The following is a 20,520-nucleotide window of genomic DNA, read 5'->3' as shown; positions in this document are numbered from 1 at the left end:
TCCATCTCATCATTTTGGATAACAACATGATGAATAAGTACATGGATTCGGTTTAGGTACCTTTCTAAAAATTAGAAAAGTCCATATATGGAAATTGAATAATATTATTTTTGTGTAAACGACAACGGTTGAGTAAATGCTCCATTGAAGTACATAGATCCGGGTATGAATTTCGAAATGTCATAGGTGACTTGAAATATGGAGATGAGATGGTCATAGAACCTTTGTAAATGTTTGAATTTTAATTAGAAATCCGGTGCACACGTGCAGGCGTCCCGCTGAGTCGCAGCTAAACTTGTTTTTGCGTACTACGCCCGTACACACACACACATACACACTCTCTTGTAACTGTATTGTAAATAGATCTACACAGGTAAGTGTGGATTCAAGATGAGTATACGGCTAAGTGACGTAGTTGGGTTCGAGGATAGGCTCTGTCCCTTTGATGGAGAGAGAGAGAGACAGGTATATTATCCTATCTGCTGATCTTTGTCTATTCTTACTGTTTGGTACTAGTCAAAATTAACATGCGACAGAGATAACTCTCCATTGGTTAAAGTGAGAGATAAATACAAACATGGCGCCGGCCGAGGTGCCGGCGTGAGATTTACGTGCTGCCATGGTCAGATGTGGATAAATAATTTTACGAGCAGGGTGTGTTGCTGTAGCAAAGCCTGTAATATTATTTTGATACGCCATTTGGGTTTGTGGATAAAAATAAAATATTGAGTTAAATAAGGTGCAAATTGAGTGGCTAATAGTTACGTTAATTGCTGTTGCGCTTATTTTGCTGGTACACTGGAACCGATACGTATTTTATACTACGATGATGACTGTAAGTACCTTTGGTTAATTCGTTGGCGTGTAATTTTTGCTTCCCGCGCTGGTGGCCATTCGCATTAGCGTAATAGTAAGAGAGAGATTGAATTCCGAGTAGTAATAAAAGTTGCAAGCATGTGATGAAATGAAAGATTACTGAACACAGTGGATACTAACATAATAAGCGAATATAGTTATTACTGTTTATTAATATCAAATAGTGATTTGGAAATATTTGAATATTATTTACTATTATTTCACGTAGTGAATATTGTTTTTCTGCTTATATCCAATTATATGCGACTGGGCTCCACTAGTTATTAATAAATTAGTAAATTGTATCCCGAAACCTAATTATTATCTGCGATAATAATTACCACATGATCATTTAGTATTAATTTAAATTTATACTGAGATAATTATTATTTGACAGCGTTTATTATTATTTTTTTTTATTATCACGTGTAAGTGATACAAGAATTTATGAATATTATTTTATAATTAATATTGGTTTTGAATGATTATCGTTATAATTATATGAGTGTTTTGAATACTGCGTAAAATTCACCATTGGAAATTTTTCGAGAGTTACTTACTGGAAATATTTAAGAATTAATTGGGATTATTTTATTTTATGTTTGAATTATCACATGCGAGTGATACAATACTTTATAATTATTATAATATTATTTGTGATTATTAGTAGTTAATCATATTTATATTTTTTTTTTTCCTAATATCACGTGCGAGTGATATTATTATGAACACGCAGTAAACTAAAGTATTGTTGCGTTTAATATATTTATTGTCTATGCGGCCTTAGTATTTTTTTTATAATTTGTATACGCATACCATATTAATTTGTAAGTGATTTATTATTATCTGATCTTTGATATTGTTTATTTAGGTATGCGATACCATTGATTAATTAATTTATCATCAAACCAGCATTAATTTAAATTTTATTTATTTACATTATTACTATCTTTTTCTTGTTTTCCTCTTCCTAAATCTGAAATTGCTATTCTGTATTCTATTTTATTTTCATTTTCGTTTTTCTCCGTTGTGTTTTATTTTTTTGAATTTGTTCGTGAGGCACACGAACTGGCACCCAACTAGGATTTTCTAACCCAGCCTGAGCAGAGCTGCGGGACTAGGAAGATTCGGGATAGCTCCAAGTGGGAATGTTGGTCTGTTTTTCTTATTTATTTTCGGTTTTCACCAACGGAGCGCATTAACGGCTATGAAGCACCAACCACACTGCGCCGTGGGACGTGTGAAATAGAGGAGAACGTTATAAAGTTTGCGCATTGAGTTCAGAGTGGATGATTTTTGATTCGATATATTTTCCTTCACACTTTTTCCAGGCTTAGGACTGGCAGTCAGAAGTAATTTCTACTAGCGTGTTTAAAAATATTAAGAACCCAATGTTCTTGCTGTATATAAATGTTAAATATGCGGCTTTTGAATGAAGAATATTAAGAGTTGTACTGAAAACCAAATGATTATTAAATTAATGCGAAAAATTGATATAAAAAATTAAGTTTCTATTGGCAAAAATTTTCTCGATACTTCATGGACAAACTCGAATGCAGATAAATAATTGCTTTCTAAAAGCAACATTCACTCAGATAGAAGCTTTTCTTTTTTTCCTATTTCTCTACTTTTTGGCTGAAAACTACTTCTTATTTTAATATATACTTCTGTCTAAAAATCTAATACTGTTTCAATTAATAAAAATAAATTTGAGGCATTATTAAAATTTGAATTTAATTGTGAATGGAACGATTTACAACTATTTGTAGTCCGCATAACTGAATTTGAATATTCGGCCCAAACTTTTGGTGAAAGCGTTGAATATTCTGCTATATCAGTATCGAGTACATAATCGCAGAATTTTTCAGAATGATAGAGTCAACAATATATTTGGTTTTTCTACTCCGACGAATCTTCATTGCTTATTTCAAGTAGACAGTCTTTGTAGATGGTACTTTTTTCAGCTGTCTAAAACCATTTTTACACTTTTTTACTATTCACGGGTTCAAGAATAACATGTATATTCCATTAGCTTTTATTTTATTACCAGATAAAAAACAAGAGTCATACGAAAAATGTTTTAAAAGTTTACGAATTTCTATGGAAGAATTAGCTCTTGAATTTAATCCTAATGTCGTTAATGTAGATTTTGAATAGCAAACCCCGATGCACTAAAAATAAATTTCCCAAATAGTAGAATTGCAGGCTGTCGGTTTCATCTTGCTCAAAGGTGTCGGCGAAAAATTCAAGAATTGGGGTTAACAGCAGAAAATAAAAATGTAGATTCCATTGAAGGTCAATTTATAAGAAATTTTTTTCGGTTTACCTCTCTTAGATCCACAAAATATTGATGAATGTTTCACAAGTGATTTTATGTCACGAATGCCTCAAAATTTGAAAATTGAAAAATTCTGCGATTATGTACTCGATACTTATATAGCAGAATATTCAACGCTTCCACCAGAAGTTTGGGCCGAATATTCAAATTCAGTTATGCGGACTACAAATAGTTGTAAATCGTTCCATCCACAATTAAATTCAAATTTTAATAATGCCCCAAATTTATTTTTATTAATTGAAACAGTATTAGATTTTTAGACAGAAGTTTATATTAAAATAAGAAGTAGTTTTCAGCCAAAAAGTAGAGAAATAGGAAAAAAAGAAAAGTTTCTATCTGAGTGAATGTTGCTTTTAGAAAGCAATTATTTATCTGCATTCGAGTTTGTACATGAAGTATCGAGAAAATTTTTGCCAATTGAAATTTAATTTTTTATGTCAATTTTTCGCATTAACTTAATAATCATTTGGTTTTCAATACAACTCTTAATATTCTCCATTCAAAAGCCGCATATTTAACATTTATATACAGCAAGAACATTGGGTTCTTAATATTTTTAAACACCCCAGTAGAAATTACTTCTGACTGCCAGTCCTAAGCCTGGAAAAAGTGTGAAGGAAAATATATCGAATAACATTGAATTAAATATTATTTTTTCAATTTATAAAATCTTTCAGTAATTCACTAAATTATGTGGAGGCCCATTTTGCCCCCTTTCCTTACTATATGTGAAAATATATTGAATTGAACTATATGAATTTTTAAAAACTCAGTTGGTTATATTACCGTTGAAAGTTTTAAGTTGGTCAGATATAAAACTATTTTCTGTGCTCAAGTCGGACAAGGAGATTACGACCTTGCGCTCAAGTCGGACGAGGAGATTACGGCTTGGCGCTCGTCGGACGAGGAAATTACGACCCGGTGCTCAAGTTGGAATTTTCAGGTAGTTCACGCTGAACTCGGCATCGTCCGTTTGGTGAACCTTGCTTGAACGGAAAAATACAGAAAAAAATGGTTGAATCGTGATACGTATATATCGATTGTTACAATAATGGTACAGATTTGAAAAACTCATCTGGAGTACAAAAAAATAATACAAAAGGACACAACTTACTTTGTACAAAAAAACAAAAACCAAATACTCTAAGATGCTGACATCTTCATTAAAGCTAGAAAATTTCGATAAAAGTATTGAAAAAAATATTCTCTGTAGACTACAAAAAGTTCAAATTCAAGAAGAAATTTCACCTATTCGACAAATTTTACTGAAAATCGTAGAAAGCACATCTTTCAGAGAAATTGAAGTAGTCTTAAATCAAAATAAGGAAATTGTCTCTAAATTTTCTACTGAAATTTACAAAACTTTTGAAAAAAATATCACAGAACCGGTACGTAATCAAATAAATTATAGTGAATGTACCAAATATAGTTTAAAACAGATGGTTTATAAATTGAAAATGCTAAAATTAATTATATACTTAATGATATATATTTCTTAACCAATGTCAAGTCTGACGGTAACTGCTTATTCCGAACACTTGCCGAATTAATTTTTCATGATAAAGAAAGATATAGAGAGGTGTTACGTCTAACATGCAATCAAGACAAATATCATGTACAGCCTCTTGTTTCGAGTCAAGACACTTAAGTCCTTTATTTGGGCGACGGAGACCTCGTCGTTACGGTAATGAGTATAAGGAAAAAGATCAATATTGAGAATTATTCTAAAGAAATAATAATAAAAACGACTGGATAACTTACAATTGTTATTTACAAAATTTATTCATCTTCCATTGTACAAATTTGATGGTTGTTGTTGGTTGGAAGATCGTTGATATTTTTGTAAATTGTATAGTATACCGGGCAAGGACCCCGTATTCAACGTCTGCTCAGTCAGTACCCCTGGGTGGATGTGGTTTGGCAGTATACTGAGAGTTGAGCACCGTGCGGAATAATTTCTTTAACGCGACGCGTGGTACAACAAATATTACGACGGAGTTTTTAGCTTAGCTGAGATTAGAAGACTGGACAATTAGACTGAAAAACTGCGGGTTTATATAGTTCGAAATCAAGGGGGACCGAGCCGTGCCCCTGGATCTTGTACATTAAAAAAGAGGTGCTTGCTGTACCAGCGTTTAGTTTTATGGGTTTTCTAGTGACTTCTAAATGTGCTTCTCCTCCTACGGGTTTATTCTGCACGTGCAGTACCCGAGGTTAAGTCAAAGGAGAAGAAAAATAATTAAATCATTACTTTAATTATTCGATATTCGAGTTGAGGGTTTCTTTTTTATAAAATATTTCCAATTCGGCTGCTGGTTATCTGAAAAAATTCAGCGTCTCCTGAGAAGAGAGAGAATTAATGCATGTTTAGTGTAGGAAGATTCTGGAAGCGTAAACATGGACTTGTTTTTGGTGGCACGCGTCATCCCGGCTTGGCCTCCAAGTTAACGAATGGAAGGGTGCCATCTGAGAGTTATCGCCCAGCACCAGAGCGGCTACTGGGTGGCCGAATTTCCAAATTGATGACGTCGATGCTGATGGGAATTATTAATTTCGATCGATTGCTGAACTCTTACTTCATGATAAAGAAAGATATCCAGATATTAGAATTGTTACCATTGACCATATCGTAATGAATTTTAATTATTATAAAGTATTATGCACAACAAAAGCAATACACAGAAAAAAAGGATTGCTTAGCGCGGAAAATTTTTTCTTGTTCTAAGAAAATTTTTACTTGACTCAAGAAATTTTTTGTATTATAAAGGGAAAAAAAATGTTTCTTGAGGTGAGAAAAAATTTTCTTAGAACAAGAAAAAAATTCTTTAGGCGAGAAAAAATACTTGAGCCAAGAAAAATTTTTGTCTTCATTTCATAATCCAAAATATTTCTGGCACCAAGAAATTCTTTTTTTCTGTATAGAAATTAGAACTGACAATAGCGGGCATTAATGATATGATGGATTTTCTACGAGTTTTTTTTTTTATTTTAAAATAGTGCTAAAGAATCTTGATTCAAATTATTTCCAACAGATGATAGCTGAAACTGATGATTTAAATAAATCTATAATTAATACATCTAGAACTCTAATTTACTAAGCTGTTGAAGATGAAATTTTTGCGTATATACGTAGTGCATTGGATTTTTTACCGAATTTTTAAATAACTGTTGTCTCTATATTCAATACTTTAATTTTCATAAGTAAATCATTCAAATAATGAGACTTCAAGAGCTCGTAACTATTGAACTGTTCATACATCATACAGAAGAGTTCTTAAAGACAACTTTGTAGAAAATAAAATGTATTACAAAATTACCATTCAACTTTTTTTTATAGTCAATATTTTAATTGTTCTAAGTAACTAAATTAAATAATAAGACTTCGAGACCTCATAACTATTGAACTGTTCATCATACAAAAAAGTTTTTAATGACAATTTTGTAGAGAATCTAATGTACTACAAAATTACTATTTAACCTTTTTTTTTTTACAAGCAATAGTTCAGTTTCCAGATGTAAAAATAACGAATTTATTAAAATTCGCATATTCTAACGTCATTAATAGACGAAATATTGAGTGCACAGATTTGACTCATTGGACTTATTTATAGACAATTTACAGCTTAAGAAGGTTCACTGATCAATAATTTAAAAAAATAAATTTTCACAGTTTGCAGCCATTAATAATGTAAAACAATATTTTTCCCATGTTATTTAAATGGGAAAACTTTGAGATCGATGATGGACCTCTGAAAATTGAAATTAAGGGCTGAAATTTTAACTGAATTTTTTTTTAGGGCTGACCAACAAATTTTTTCGTGGGAGTCAGAAATAAAAATTATCGATTTTTTTTGGCACACCCTCAATTAATATATATATATATATATATATATATATATATATATATACATATATATATATATATATATATATATACATATATATATATATATATATATATATATATTGTAACGTAAATTTTACTTATTATTCGATTTAACTCAACAAAATTACACCTCAACATTACTCAATAAATTTTACTCAAATACTCGAACTCAAAATACACAAATCGGGCTACGTTCCACTTCGCCCACCGAAAACTCCTCTCATTTCCTCCAGATCCTGACGGACGTCAGCCGACTTTTATTTTCCTCGCATCAGCAACCGGTCTAAACTTACACGTAAATTAAAACCTATTATCGAAATCCTTTGGAGATGAGAGCAATGAACGGTGGTAGCGGCATGTCCTGGTGTGCTCAGTATGCTAGGTTGTGTAGAGAAGGTCACGGTTCTTTTGACGCGAAAGAAGCCGATTAAATAAATTACATTAAAGCAAAATAAAGAGAAGAAAACTAAATAAAATATCGCAATGATGACACGAAAGAGTCGCGGAGGGCCTCAAGCGGCCCGCGGTCCATCAGACAATAAATATCTGTGTATGTCATCGGGAATATCTCGGCGACGACGAATCACAAAACTTAACACAATTCTAGATAAATAATAAAATAAAATAAATAATGCGGTAATCAAGACGGCAAACATCACGACAAAACGGCTCCAAAAGCACAATACCCAAAAGCTATACTTAAACTTAATGTTTTGATCATTTCTTCCAATAATTTGATAGCCTTGAAAATTTTAATGGAATCGAAAAATGATGAAAATATGGTTTTTATCCCTCAGAACTTATTTATTTACCATTGTAATTTAATATCGTCACTTGTATTTTATTGTGAACAAAACAACCTGTAAATTTCACAGCTATTTTATACTTTAAGAGTATTTATTTTATTATTTATGACATTTCAATCGTACCTGCACGTCCTATCACTAACTGGTCTTGCCTTCGTAATAGCGATTACAATCATAATTTCATACTAATTAAATTTTCTATACTTTGTTTACGTGAAGGTTAGTTTGGTACATTACCTATATAATATTTTGTCAAACCAACTATCTGAAGTTTTCTCTCGAAAATATTCGTTGTCTTTCTTTACTCTCACTCGTAGAAAACGAGCCTAATTTCATATCATCACTATTCACCAACATGCATCACTAGATATGTATGTATGAAACTCTTTATATAGATAAATTGAAAAATTAACCTACCATTTCGGCTACCGAACGGCCTTTTTTTCAATTTCAAACATATTTTTTACTCATTATTTTGTAGAATTTATCACCTAGTATGTTGACATACAATCAATTCTATTTAAAATATAATAAAACACAATATAGTGACTCTTTCAAATGCTAGAAACTAACTGTATAATAATATTCCAAATATAAATGAATTTACTAGCATACATTCAAATATTTCCACACTAACACACTCAGACAGTTAATATCGATAGAAATATAAATGATACTATTAAGTTTAAGTTTTATCTCTACTTTAAATTGAAGTATTTCAGAAAAGTCTATTGACTTTTATAGATTTTATATATTAATTGTCAAACTATAGTCATGTGTAATCACTAAACCTTAATAAAACTACTTTACATATATTTATTACATTGTGTTGGTTCTTGTCAAGACATTGCAAGATTTTCGACGGTTTAGGTTTTGGTCTCGATAATGCAATCTATAATATCGCTTTGGTCTCGTCTTGATGAGTCGAGACAAGATCAAGACAAGATCAATATATTCTTGATTTTGAGTGTAGCCCTAAACCTTGCAGAGTGCGTGGTTTTTTTAAGAATTACCACGGATCATGCATGATTAAGAGTTTATGAGTCCAGATCTGAAAACACTTGATGGCACACTTAGATTTTTTTTTGCTGTATAACTATTTCCCTCGAAGTTACAGCATGTTAAATATCACTCAATAATTTGGAACTTTTTTAGATGCCTTAATTTCTGTATGTGGTATATCGAGAAACAATAACATCGAAAAAGTTGATTGAAGTTGACTGATTGATGCATCATTTACAATGTATTTTTAAGCCACTTAAATATACTGTTCTCAGAGATCCAATAATTACCGTTGTCTATTGTTTGCTCATTTCACCTGAATTTTAATAATTTATTTTTTTATCCACAGATCGATTTACATTGACATTTGTCGCAGAAAAAAGATTAGTGCCCGATGGTTTAAGTGCACCATACACCAGTTAGGAGCCAGAGCCAGCTCATCTTGTTTTTGATTTTGCGCAATTCATGTTGTTTGCTATGTTTATTACTATTTATTGCAAATGAGTAACCCAATAGTACAAAGCAGGGATTGAGTCGGGGCTGTGGTTACCAAAATCGTTTGCTTAATGGTTTACATCAACAAAAAACGTTCTTCCAAAAAAATCTCGTGAACTACACTTATCCAAAAAATTGAAGGAACAAGAAGATTTGATAAATTTTTTAATGATTTTTGGAAGACTGTATTTTAGTGAAAAATGGTCGTATCAAAAACATCGTTTAAGAAATTTATTCAGCTACAATTTTCTTTTTTTGTTTCACACTACGATCGAAAAACGATCTTTTTGTCTTTGATTATCGATATCTCAGCAACTAATGGTCGCTCAGTAATTTTCAAAGCAACTTCAGAAGCCTGAATAAAGTCTACACAAGCTTCATTTTCGATTTTGGAAAGAAAAAATTTTTTTCATCCTAAATATCAATTTGAAAAACCTAGAAAAAATGAACTTGTTACGGTTTTTTAGTTAATCAACCGCTGCTTTAAGAATATTGATGGAAAGGATAATGTTCCCAGGTGATTTAACAGTTTAATGTACACCCAAAAGCCTTGTTAATTTTCGAATTGATTCATTGAACTTTGTGTCCGGGCCGATTGTTCAAAGTTTTATAAAATATTAAAGGGACGAGTTTTGTTCCTTAATTTGTGTAATCATTACAAAAATGAAAAAATTGATTTTTTTCCGGATTTTCATTTATTTTTGCGTTAGTTATTTAGTAAATGTAAGGTCAAGAGAAAAAAAAAATTCCGATAAACGAGATAAAACAAGAATTTTTTTAATGGGGGTTTTTTTTTTTGTATGTCAAAAATTTTCTTTTTCATACTATAGTAATAAAAAATTGTTCATTACCTAGCTGCGTTCCCTTGCGGCGAATCAACTTGAACTGACGCTTGGAACAGAACTGCCCATACTAACCAATAAGACCTGGTTATGGAAAAATGAGTCTTTTGTGGGATAAATTTCTGAAAGAAAGAAATTTTCATAACTGGAGTTTACAATATGAAGTATAATCAATACATTACTTTAGTATTTGATTCCATTGGTGATAAGCATTCAAATACGAAAATCATAAAAGTAGCAGCATGGATAGACACTATTCCCACAAGCATCCACGAAGCTGCATCAAAAGGTTCTGAAAATAAATTTGAATAAGGTTATTCCTTATGATGTTGTAGCTTTAATCGAAATCACTCAATTTTGTCAGCTACGGAAAAATTTCAAAAACCGTTAATTGGATTAAAACGCTTTAAAAGCAGTAGTCTAATAGGTGCATGGAGACCAAAACGATACTGTCAGAATTTTTTCTCAAAATTTTTTTGTTGAAAACTATGACAATGACCTTTGAAGGTAGAGCGTATCTGAACTATGCGAGTCAGTTCAACTGGCCTTGCTGTGCTTAGCAGCTCAGGTAAACGAGCATCAAGTGTCTAATACCTACTACAGTTGATCACATATCGATTCAGGGATAGGTGTAGATGAGGATCATCTATTTTATTCTTATCAATGAATTCTTTATCATGTTTATAATTGATATTGCTGCACCTGATTTTTTTTATATGTATTTTATTTCATAAATAACTCTACGATACTACTTTTTTTAGAAGCGGGTGAAAGCTACAGATGACCAATATCATCTTCTGGGGATTAAAGTCAATGAATAAGCTTGATTTCTAGGGCTTTACTAACAATTGACTTATCATAATTTTTATTATCATTTAATAAGTTCAACAACTAGTTGCACGTGAATTTTTTCTTCGTAATTGATTCAATAAATTACAAGAAAGGTATTCCAAGTGTACTTCTCTGATTTCGATACGATTGATTGTGAAATATGTTATCCTTTGCCAAAATCTAATGGACGTGAATTTTTTGGCTGCGTAAAAACATATCAAGCGGGTGAAACCACCCCTCAAAGTATAGGCTCCAAAGAGGTTTCTCAAATTTCACATACTTCCAGTTTGAATAATCGAATAGAACCAATAGCATCAATTTTGGGTCGAAAAATAATGAAAAATGCAATTGATATTATAATAAAAATTTATAAAACAAAAGTGATAAGGGTTGAGATTCACAAATCTTTTATTTAAAAAAAAACTATCCAATGAATATTAACAAAACGAACAGTAATCGAAAAAAAAAGAAAAATCGGTCTACCGGTTGACCCCGTGGGCCAGCCCCAAAACTTTACGTTGTTTTCAAGCTCCTTGAGCTCCAAAAACTTGTTGTAAATATATTTTCGAGCTCTTCGAGCTCGAAAATACTTTTGTATACCGTTGTTTAAGAAGAAAAACGATTTTTAGATTTTTTTTTCCAACGACATCTCTTGAACAAATTAACCGATTGAAATGATTAAGGTGGCAATCTGCGCATTCGATTACGTTCCAGAGCTGGTTGGAATTTGAAATTGATCGGATAAGTCACATATATTCGTAAGAAACTGTTTTTTACCATTCCTATTTCCCGCGATATCTCTTAAACAAATTAACCGATTGAGATGGCTAAGGCGGCAATTGATGCATTTTATGAAGTTCTAAAGCTGATTAGATTTCGAAGTCAACCGTTTCTGAGAAATCAATAAAAAAATAAAAAAAAATCTGGGCGTCGGTAGTAGTGGTATTGCACTATAGCGGACCCCACTCCAAAGTGAAGGGGGATATCGCGCGGAAGTGGGAGCTCGAGCGGTATGTACTTTTTCTGCTCGCAGATTTAAATTAAAACTTAAGGAATGATAATAATAATAATAGTAATAATAATAATAATAATAATAATAATAATAATAATAATAATAATAATAATAATAATAATAATACTAATAATAATAATGATAATGTTCAGTCACGAGCTTGATCAGTTTGAATCAAGCTTCGTGCATTTCCGCTCGGTTCGGATGTTGCCGAGCTCGCTACTGACTGAAGGTCAGAATAGTGCCGGGTCACTCGCTATTTGGGCCCGGCACATACAATTTCTAACTCAGGATCGTGTCAAGACGTCCTGAGAACCCACTACAAGCTGACCAATGACAAAATTCGTTTTATATTGGTCAGCCTATGAGAGAGCTCACTATCAACTGCTACCTGTTGGCGCGTTTTTAAGCCAATAGGAAAATTCGTTATAAGCAGAAAGGCTGCCACGTCGACACCAAGCTCCTCGACGACTCAACAACGCTACCATCTTTATTCATTTTACAACGTATCTTTGCTACCTGCAACCTCGTGCTTAAAACCGCTTCAGTAATTAATTCTGTTGTGATATAAAACTAAACCGCTACGCTGAATTATCCTCAATATTTAGACAGTATATCAAGGCTGCTATTTGTTAAGAATAAATAAATTGTTCTTTCGCTAATAATTAATTGTTAATTAGTTATTGTTGACTTAATCGCTACTGACCACGTGTCAATTTTATACGTGAATTAAATCCTTGAGTTGCATTCGTTATCGCGTATAAATTTTCTAGTTGCATTCGCTCTTGAATATAAGTCTCATAATTTTTAAGTGTAAATAAGTGTAAATAAATCTATAATTTATTTAGTGATAAAATCTGAGTAATTCTCAATTTTTTAAGTAACCTCGCCTAAACCAGATCCGGATCTGGTGAAATTTAAACAATTAAAAATTATTTAAAATTAAAAATCTAAAAAAAAAAAATTGTGAGAAAAAGTGTAGTGCCAGTTTTGCATCGTGAAAATCGCTAAGTGCTGTGGGCATTGCTGAGTACTGCTAGAGTGCTGCCCGGGGTGATCTATTTTACACAACGGTGTAAAAAAGACATTTAGTTAAAAAAAAAAAAGGATCGAAAACTTAGCGTCAGGTTCATGTCATCGCGTCCATTTTGTGTGCCAAGTCGAATCAAGATTGCCGCCGAAGCTCAAGTCACTCTTCAAATGAACCGCATCGACACGATGCACAATATGTCTGCTCGCTTAACTGATGAAGTACTCGCTAACCAAGGTGCCGCCGCTATTGATGCCGAACTCGCTATCCTCAATGATTTGTGGAATCGCTTCAACACAACTCATGAGAGACTATTCGATAATGTTCCTGAGATCGTCGAAAATGAATATCACACAGGTAATGCATACGGTACCGCTAATCTCATATACACTGAGCTCAGAGTGAGACTCAGCGCCGCTAGACCCGCTCCAGAACCTGCTCATGAAGCCCAGCCCGCTAATCATGATCAGACCGCTTACTTTGGTGGAGTGCACAAGTCTAACTTGCCACAAATCAAACTGCCTACCTTCCAAGGTTCGTATGACGAGTGGGACTCGTTCAAGGACTTGTTCACGTCTCTCGTCATTAATGAAGATTCGCTGTCTGGGTCGCAAAAAATGCATTACCGGAAGACGCAAGTAAAAGGTGAGGCCGCTGCACTACTCGCTAATCTCCAGATCACAGATGACGCTTTCCAACCTGCTTGGAATTTGTTGAATACTCGCTACACAAATCCACGCAGATTACTCGATATGCACATCGATGATTTGCTGGATCGTCAACCTGTGACTTCACACTCTGCTGCTGATTTGGATGAGCTGTTATTCGCTGACAAGAAATCTCTGGACGCTATCGCTGCTCTGGGAATTCCCATTGTTGAGTTGGACCCCTTTTTAATTCGATTGACTGTTCGCTGTTTGCCATCAGACTTGAGAGTGGAATGGATGGCTTCGCTTGAGTTATCCAACGAGTTTCCCACCTACCAACAATTACACGAAATGCTAAAAGCGAAGGTGCGTGCGTGGGAAAAGTCAGAAATTGGCGCGAAGATAACGTCAAACCAAGCTAAGAGTGTGGTTGAAAAACCCCCACCCAAGTCATACTCAAGGTCAGTCGCTTCTAACAAGCCTAGTGGGGTGAGTAAATCCGCTACTCCTGCCAGATCACCGCCATCTACATCTACTGGTTCCGCTAGTTACGTCGCTTTCACTCCCAAGGATCGTACGAGTGAACCGGGCATGTGCCCAACCTGCAAAGAGAAACACTTTGTTCTCTTTTGCCCTAGCTACCAGAAGGCGTCACCACTGAACAGAAGAACGATCGTCCAACATTATCGCCTCTGCTTCAATTGTTTGCGACACCACCGCTACGCTGACTGCAGGACTAAGCAGAAGTGCCGCCATTGTGATCAGCCACATCACACGTCGACGCACCTTGACGATGGTGCTGCCGCTCAAACAGTACAGTACGCTCCTGTAGCTGACCTAGGTAATAAATAGTTCCAATTTTGGTAATTTTTGTTTTGAATTCGCTAACTTAGTCTGCTTTCAGCTCATTCGCTCAATGTTTTACTCGCTACCGCTATTGTTAAGTTGAATTCGCTAACAGGAAGTACAAGTACGGCCCGTGTACTTATTGATCAAGGGTCGGAGTTATCCTTTGTGACGCATTCGCTAGTCAAGAAATTGGATATTCAATTCAGTAAAGCAGCTGTACTATTACGTGGGATTGGTAATGTGTAAGCTGGGCATTCGCTTGGGTCATGCAAGATGACGCTGCATTCGCTACACAACAACACTTCTATTACTGTCCAAGCTCATGTGCTTGCTCTATTGAAGGTAAACTAACCGTCATTTACGCTAACTAAGAAGAAGAAGTGGCCGCATATAACTGGGGTACAACTCGCTGATCCAGACTTCTTGACATCACGACCTATTGACATCATTCTGGGTGCAGCACTAGCTGCACATATAATCAAAGCTAAAATACGAAAGGGGAGTGACAATGACCCAATCGCTCAGTCAACATCGCTTGGCTGGATTATTTATGGATCTGTGGATACCGCTACGTCAAAATTTACCGCTTATGGTCATCATGTCGCTGTTGATGATCAACTACAAGACTTGTGAAGCAAGTTTTGGTACCAAGAAAAGCCACAGACAGAATTCGCTACACGCTATACTGAAGAAGAAGAAGAAGAGTGTGAACAACACTTTGTCAATACACACTACAGACAGTCTGATGGTCGATATGTCGTTCGCTTGCCGCTTAAATCTTTGCCAAGTCAACCGGGTGATTTGCTCAGAGCTGCACAATACGCTTTACTACGTCTTCGCAAATGATTGGAAGCTGATCCAATCTACAAGAAGTTGTACTCCGACTTCCTGAAGAAGTATGAAGACTTGGGACACATGAAACGTATGAAATTAAAGGATCTACCACCGAATAGCTACCTGTTGCCTCATCATGGGGTTCTGAAAGAGCAGAGCACTACCACCAAGCTCAGGGTGGTATTCAATGGGTCCTGGAAAACAACATCTGGCGTATCTTTCAACGAGATACTTCATGTGGGCCCAAAGATTCAAGTTGACATCAGTGATGTACTTATTCGCATCCGCTGCCATCGCTATCTATTCGCTACTGACGTTACAAAAATGTTTCGTCAGATTGCAGTTGACAAGGAAGATCATCATCTACAGTGCATACTCTGGTTTGACGAAGATGACATCCCAATAGTATTTGCACTCGCTACTGTTACTTATGGAACAACATCGGCTCCATATCTCGCTGGAAGAGCACTTTTACAACTCACTGAAGACGAAGGGAATAAATTTTCGATGGCTGTCGAACCGCTAACTAACACACGCTACGTTGATGACATCTATGGATGTACAGATGAACTCGCTGAAGCAATCCAAGTTGCTCTCGACAAAAAAAATATGTGTGCCACAGGATGTTTTCCGCTTGCCAAGTGGGCAAGTAATTCAACTAAATTACTCTCTCAAGTCGCTCCGTCTGAAGCCCAAGAAGATACACCAAGAGAGCTTGGGAATACTACAGTAAAAGTGCTTGGGCTAACCTGGAATTCAACACAGGATAAATTCCATTTCGGCTATTCGCTTCGAGAAGCATCACCAACTACTAAACGCACAATTTTATCTGAAATTGCTCACTTGTTTAACCCACTGGGGTTCCTGGCACCGATCATCGTGAGAGCCAAGATGTCCATGCAAAAGCTCTAGCTGCAGAACTTTGACTGGGAAGCTACGCTATCATCGTCGCTTCTTCAAGAATGGAATTTGTTTCGAGATGAACTACATCAGATCTCAAAGATTCAGATACCTCGCTGGATTCATGTGAAAAATGGTGTATCAATAGAATTACATGGATTATCTGACGCTTCACAACTCGCTATGGCTGCTGTCGTTTATCTAGAAATTACTGACGCTATTGGAAGCTCCAATATTCCGCTAGTGTGAACCAAAACACAAGTTGCACCACTGAAACTTATATAATAATAATAATAATAATAATAATAATAATAATAATAATAATAATAATAATAATAATAATAATAATAATAATAATAATAATAATAATAATAATAATAATAATAATAATAATAATAATAATAACAATAATAATAATAATAATAATAATAATAATAATAATAATAATAATAATAATAATAATAATAATAATAATAACAATAATAATAATAATAATAACAATAATAATAATAATAATAATAATAATAATAATAATAATAATAATAATAATAATAATAATAATAATAGTAATAATAATAATAATAATAATAATAATAATAATAATAATAATAATAATAATAATAATAATAATAATAATAATAATAATAATAATAATAATAATAATAATAATAATAATAATAATAATAATAATAATAATAATAATAATAATAATAATAATAATAATAATAATAATAATAATAATAATAATAATAATAATAATAATAATAATAATAATAATAATAATAATAATAATAATAATAATAATAATAATAATAATAATAATAATAATAATAATAATAATAATAATAATAATAATAATAATAATAATAATAATAATAATAATAATAATAATAATAATAATAATAATAATAATAATAATAATAATAATAATAATAATAATAATAATAATAATAATAATAATAATAATAATAATAATAATAATAATAATAATAATAATAATAATAATAATAATAATAATAATAATAATAATAATAATAATAATAATAATAATAATAATAATAATAATAATAATAATAATAATAATAATAATAATAATAATAATAATAATAATAATAATAATAATAATAATAATAATAATAATAATAATAATAATAATAATAATAATAATAATAATAATAATAATAATAATAATAATAATAATAATAATAATAATAATAATAATAATAATAATAATAATAATAATAATAATAATAATAATAATAATAATAATAATAATAATAATAATAATAATAATAATAATAATAATAATAATAATAATAATAATAATAATAATAATAATAATAATAATAATAATAATAATAATAATAATAATAATAATAATAATAATAATAATAATAATAATAATAATAATAATAATAATAATAATAATAATAATAATAATAATAATAATAATAATAATAATAATAATAATAATAATAATAATAATAATAATAATAATAATAATAATAATAATAATAATAATAATAATAATAATAATAATAATAATAATAATAATAATAATAATAATAATAATAATAATAATAATAATAATAATAATAATAATAATAATAATAATAATAATAATAATAATAATAATAATAATAATAATAATAATAATAATAATAATAATAATAATAATAATAATAATAATAATAATAATAATAATAATAATAATAATAATAATAATAATAATAATAATAATAATAATAATAATAATAATAATAATAATAATAATAATAATAATAATAATAATAATAATAATAATAATAATAATAATAATAATAATAATAATAATAATAATAATAATAATAATAATAATAATAATAATAATAATAATAATAATAATAATAATAATAATAATAATAATAATAATAATAATAATAATAATAATAATAATAATAATAATAATAATAATAATAATAATAATAATAATAATAATAATAATAATAATAATAATAATAATAATAATAATAATAATAATAATAATAATAATAATAATAATAATAATAATAATAATAATAATAATAATAATAATAATAATAATAATAATAATAATAATAATAATAATAATAATAATAATAATAATAATAATAATAATAATAATAATAATAATAATAATAATAATAATAATAATAATAATAATAATAATAATAATAATAATAATAATAATAATAATAATAATAATAATAATAATAATAATAATAATAATAATAATAATAATAATAATAATAATAATAATAATAATAATAATAATAATAATAATAATAATAATAATAATAATAATAATAATAATAATAATAATAATAATAATAATAATAATAATAATAATAATAATAATAATAATAATAATAATAATAATAATAATAATAATAATAATAATAATAATAATAATAATAATAATAATAATAATAATAATAATAATAATAATAATAATAAAAATAATAATAATAATAATAATAATAATAATAATAATAATAATAATAATAATAATAATAATAATAATAACGCCCGCGGTGCATGTTGTGCGGCCAGCGGGGGTCTTATTTACCCCGTGGCGCATCGTGGGCAATGTAGGCTGGCCTCCCATCTGCTGGCCTACCAATCGCACAACAAACTTTACGTTGGGTTAACTCCCCAACGTAAAGTAATACTGAGTTCAAGACAATACTGAACCAGGAAGTGCTCCCCACAACCTGCCCTTCTCGGATGAGGGCAACCCACTAGCTGGGCGGAGTACCGAGATTCCGAACGATGACGACCTTGGCGAACAACGGACTGCATTTAGGTGGACGGAGGAATTACGAGCCGATCTCTTGATGTGCTATAATAACAGTGAACCGGAGCGGAGAGGCTACATGGCGAGGATGCATGCTCTCTGGAGCAATATGCATCCTAACTACAGCCATCTGTCACAACAACATCTCCGAGACTATGCCTCTCATCTCCGGCGAACACGGAGATCACTGTTAATGAACAGACGATTATCTCATCGTCTGTCTTTTCCAGCACAGTTACATCAAGAGAGACGCCGTTCTTCTGAAGACGCTGACAATGATTTTGAAAGGCGACAAGTATGTATCTCAAAGAAGATACACTACCTTGACACGGTAAACCAAGAACTATCTGCCCGGATTCAGGAAGACTCTATTTTGCTCACCATCAATCAAGCTGTCTATGATGCTGCTTCCTCACTCTTACCTCCAGCGAGGAGAAATATTTCTTCTCCTGAGGCAAAGATGAGAGGGCGCATTGGGCAGCTGTCACTAAAGATTGATGATCTCCGGAAACATGTCTCCCGCATTCAGTGTGTGATTGAGTATGTAAATGCACGTAAAGCATTTACATCCAAAGTCCGCCGCATTGCGGCTGGACTACGCTATCAGCATCACACACTGAATAAAGAGAATCTTCTTAATATCAAAGAAGGTTCCCTTAACAGGTTGCGGGCTCTAGTGACTGCTAAAAAGTCACTAGAGAAAAAGCTGAAGCGGCTTACCGATAACTCTTTGTTTCGGTTAAGTCCTTCACGCTTTCTGACACCTAAGACATCTGTTTCTGGCGATTCCCCATCCATCGAGCAAGTAGAAACTTTCTGGTCCGAGTTGTATGGTGATCAACCGAACGTGAATCGTGACACTCCAGCTCTCAACGACTTCGAAGCATTTTGTCGACAACATCGCAACGACAATGCTGATGAAGAGAGCCCCGAAGTCAGCGTGGAAGAAGTTCGTTCAGCTCTGAACAATGGTAAGAACTGGGCTGCTCCGGGTCCAGATGGCATTAACCTATTTTGGTGGAAGAAATTAACTTCTACCCATAGTCATCTGGCCCGGATTTTTACAGCGTTCATCAGAGGTAATGAACCAATTCCATGCTGGCTTGTAGAAGGGCGAACCGTGCTCATCCCAAAGAAAGGAGACTTGTCTGACCCGAAAAACTACAGGCCTATCACCTGTTTGAATGCGGTTTATAAGATTTTCACCAAAATCTTGAATAATCGCATTCTGCAGGAGATAGACCCTGTATGGCAGCAGATATACGAACAACGTGGCAGTAAAAGAGGCCTGTCAGGTTGCAAAGAGAATCTGTTAGTGGATCGTTGTGTCATTCAAGACGCGATCTGCTATCAGCGCAACCTGTCAATGGCCTGGATT

At 31.9% G+C, this 20,520-nt stretch overlaps 1 long non-coding RNA gene across 1 annotated transcript; it reads right to left on the bottom strand.

Annotated features, from left to right (window-relative positions):
* Positions 1-8,676: 8,676 nt before the first annotated feature.
* On the bottom strand, positions 8,677-10,510 carry LOC128667305 (uncharacterized). Its single transcript, XR_008403324.1, has 3 exons — positions 10,407-10,510; positions 10,234-10,346; positions 8,677-9,817 (listed from the first exon to the last, which is right to left on the bottom strand). It is a non-coding gene; the product is annotated as an uncharacterized LOC128667305 (long non-coding RNA).
* Positions 10,511-20,520: the final 10,010 nt, after the last annotated feature.

This window comes from Microplitis demolitor, chromosome 2 (assembly GCF_026212275.2).
Source record: "Microplitis demolitor isolate Queensland-Clemson2020A chromosome 2, iyMicDemo2.1a, whole genome shotgun sequence".
Classification (NCBI taxonomy): domain Eukaryota; kingdom Metazoa; phylum Arthropoda; class Insecta; order Hymenoptera; family Braconidae; genus Microplitis; species Microplitis demolitor.
Note: the sequence above shows the minus strand (reverse complement) of the source record. Positions and strands in the feature narration are given on the sequence as shown.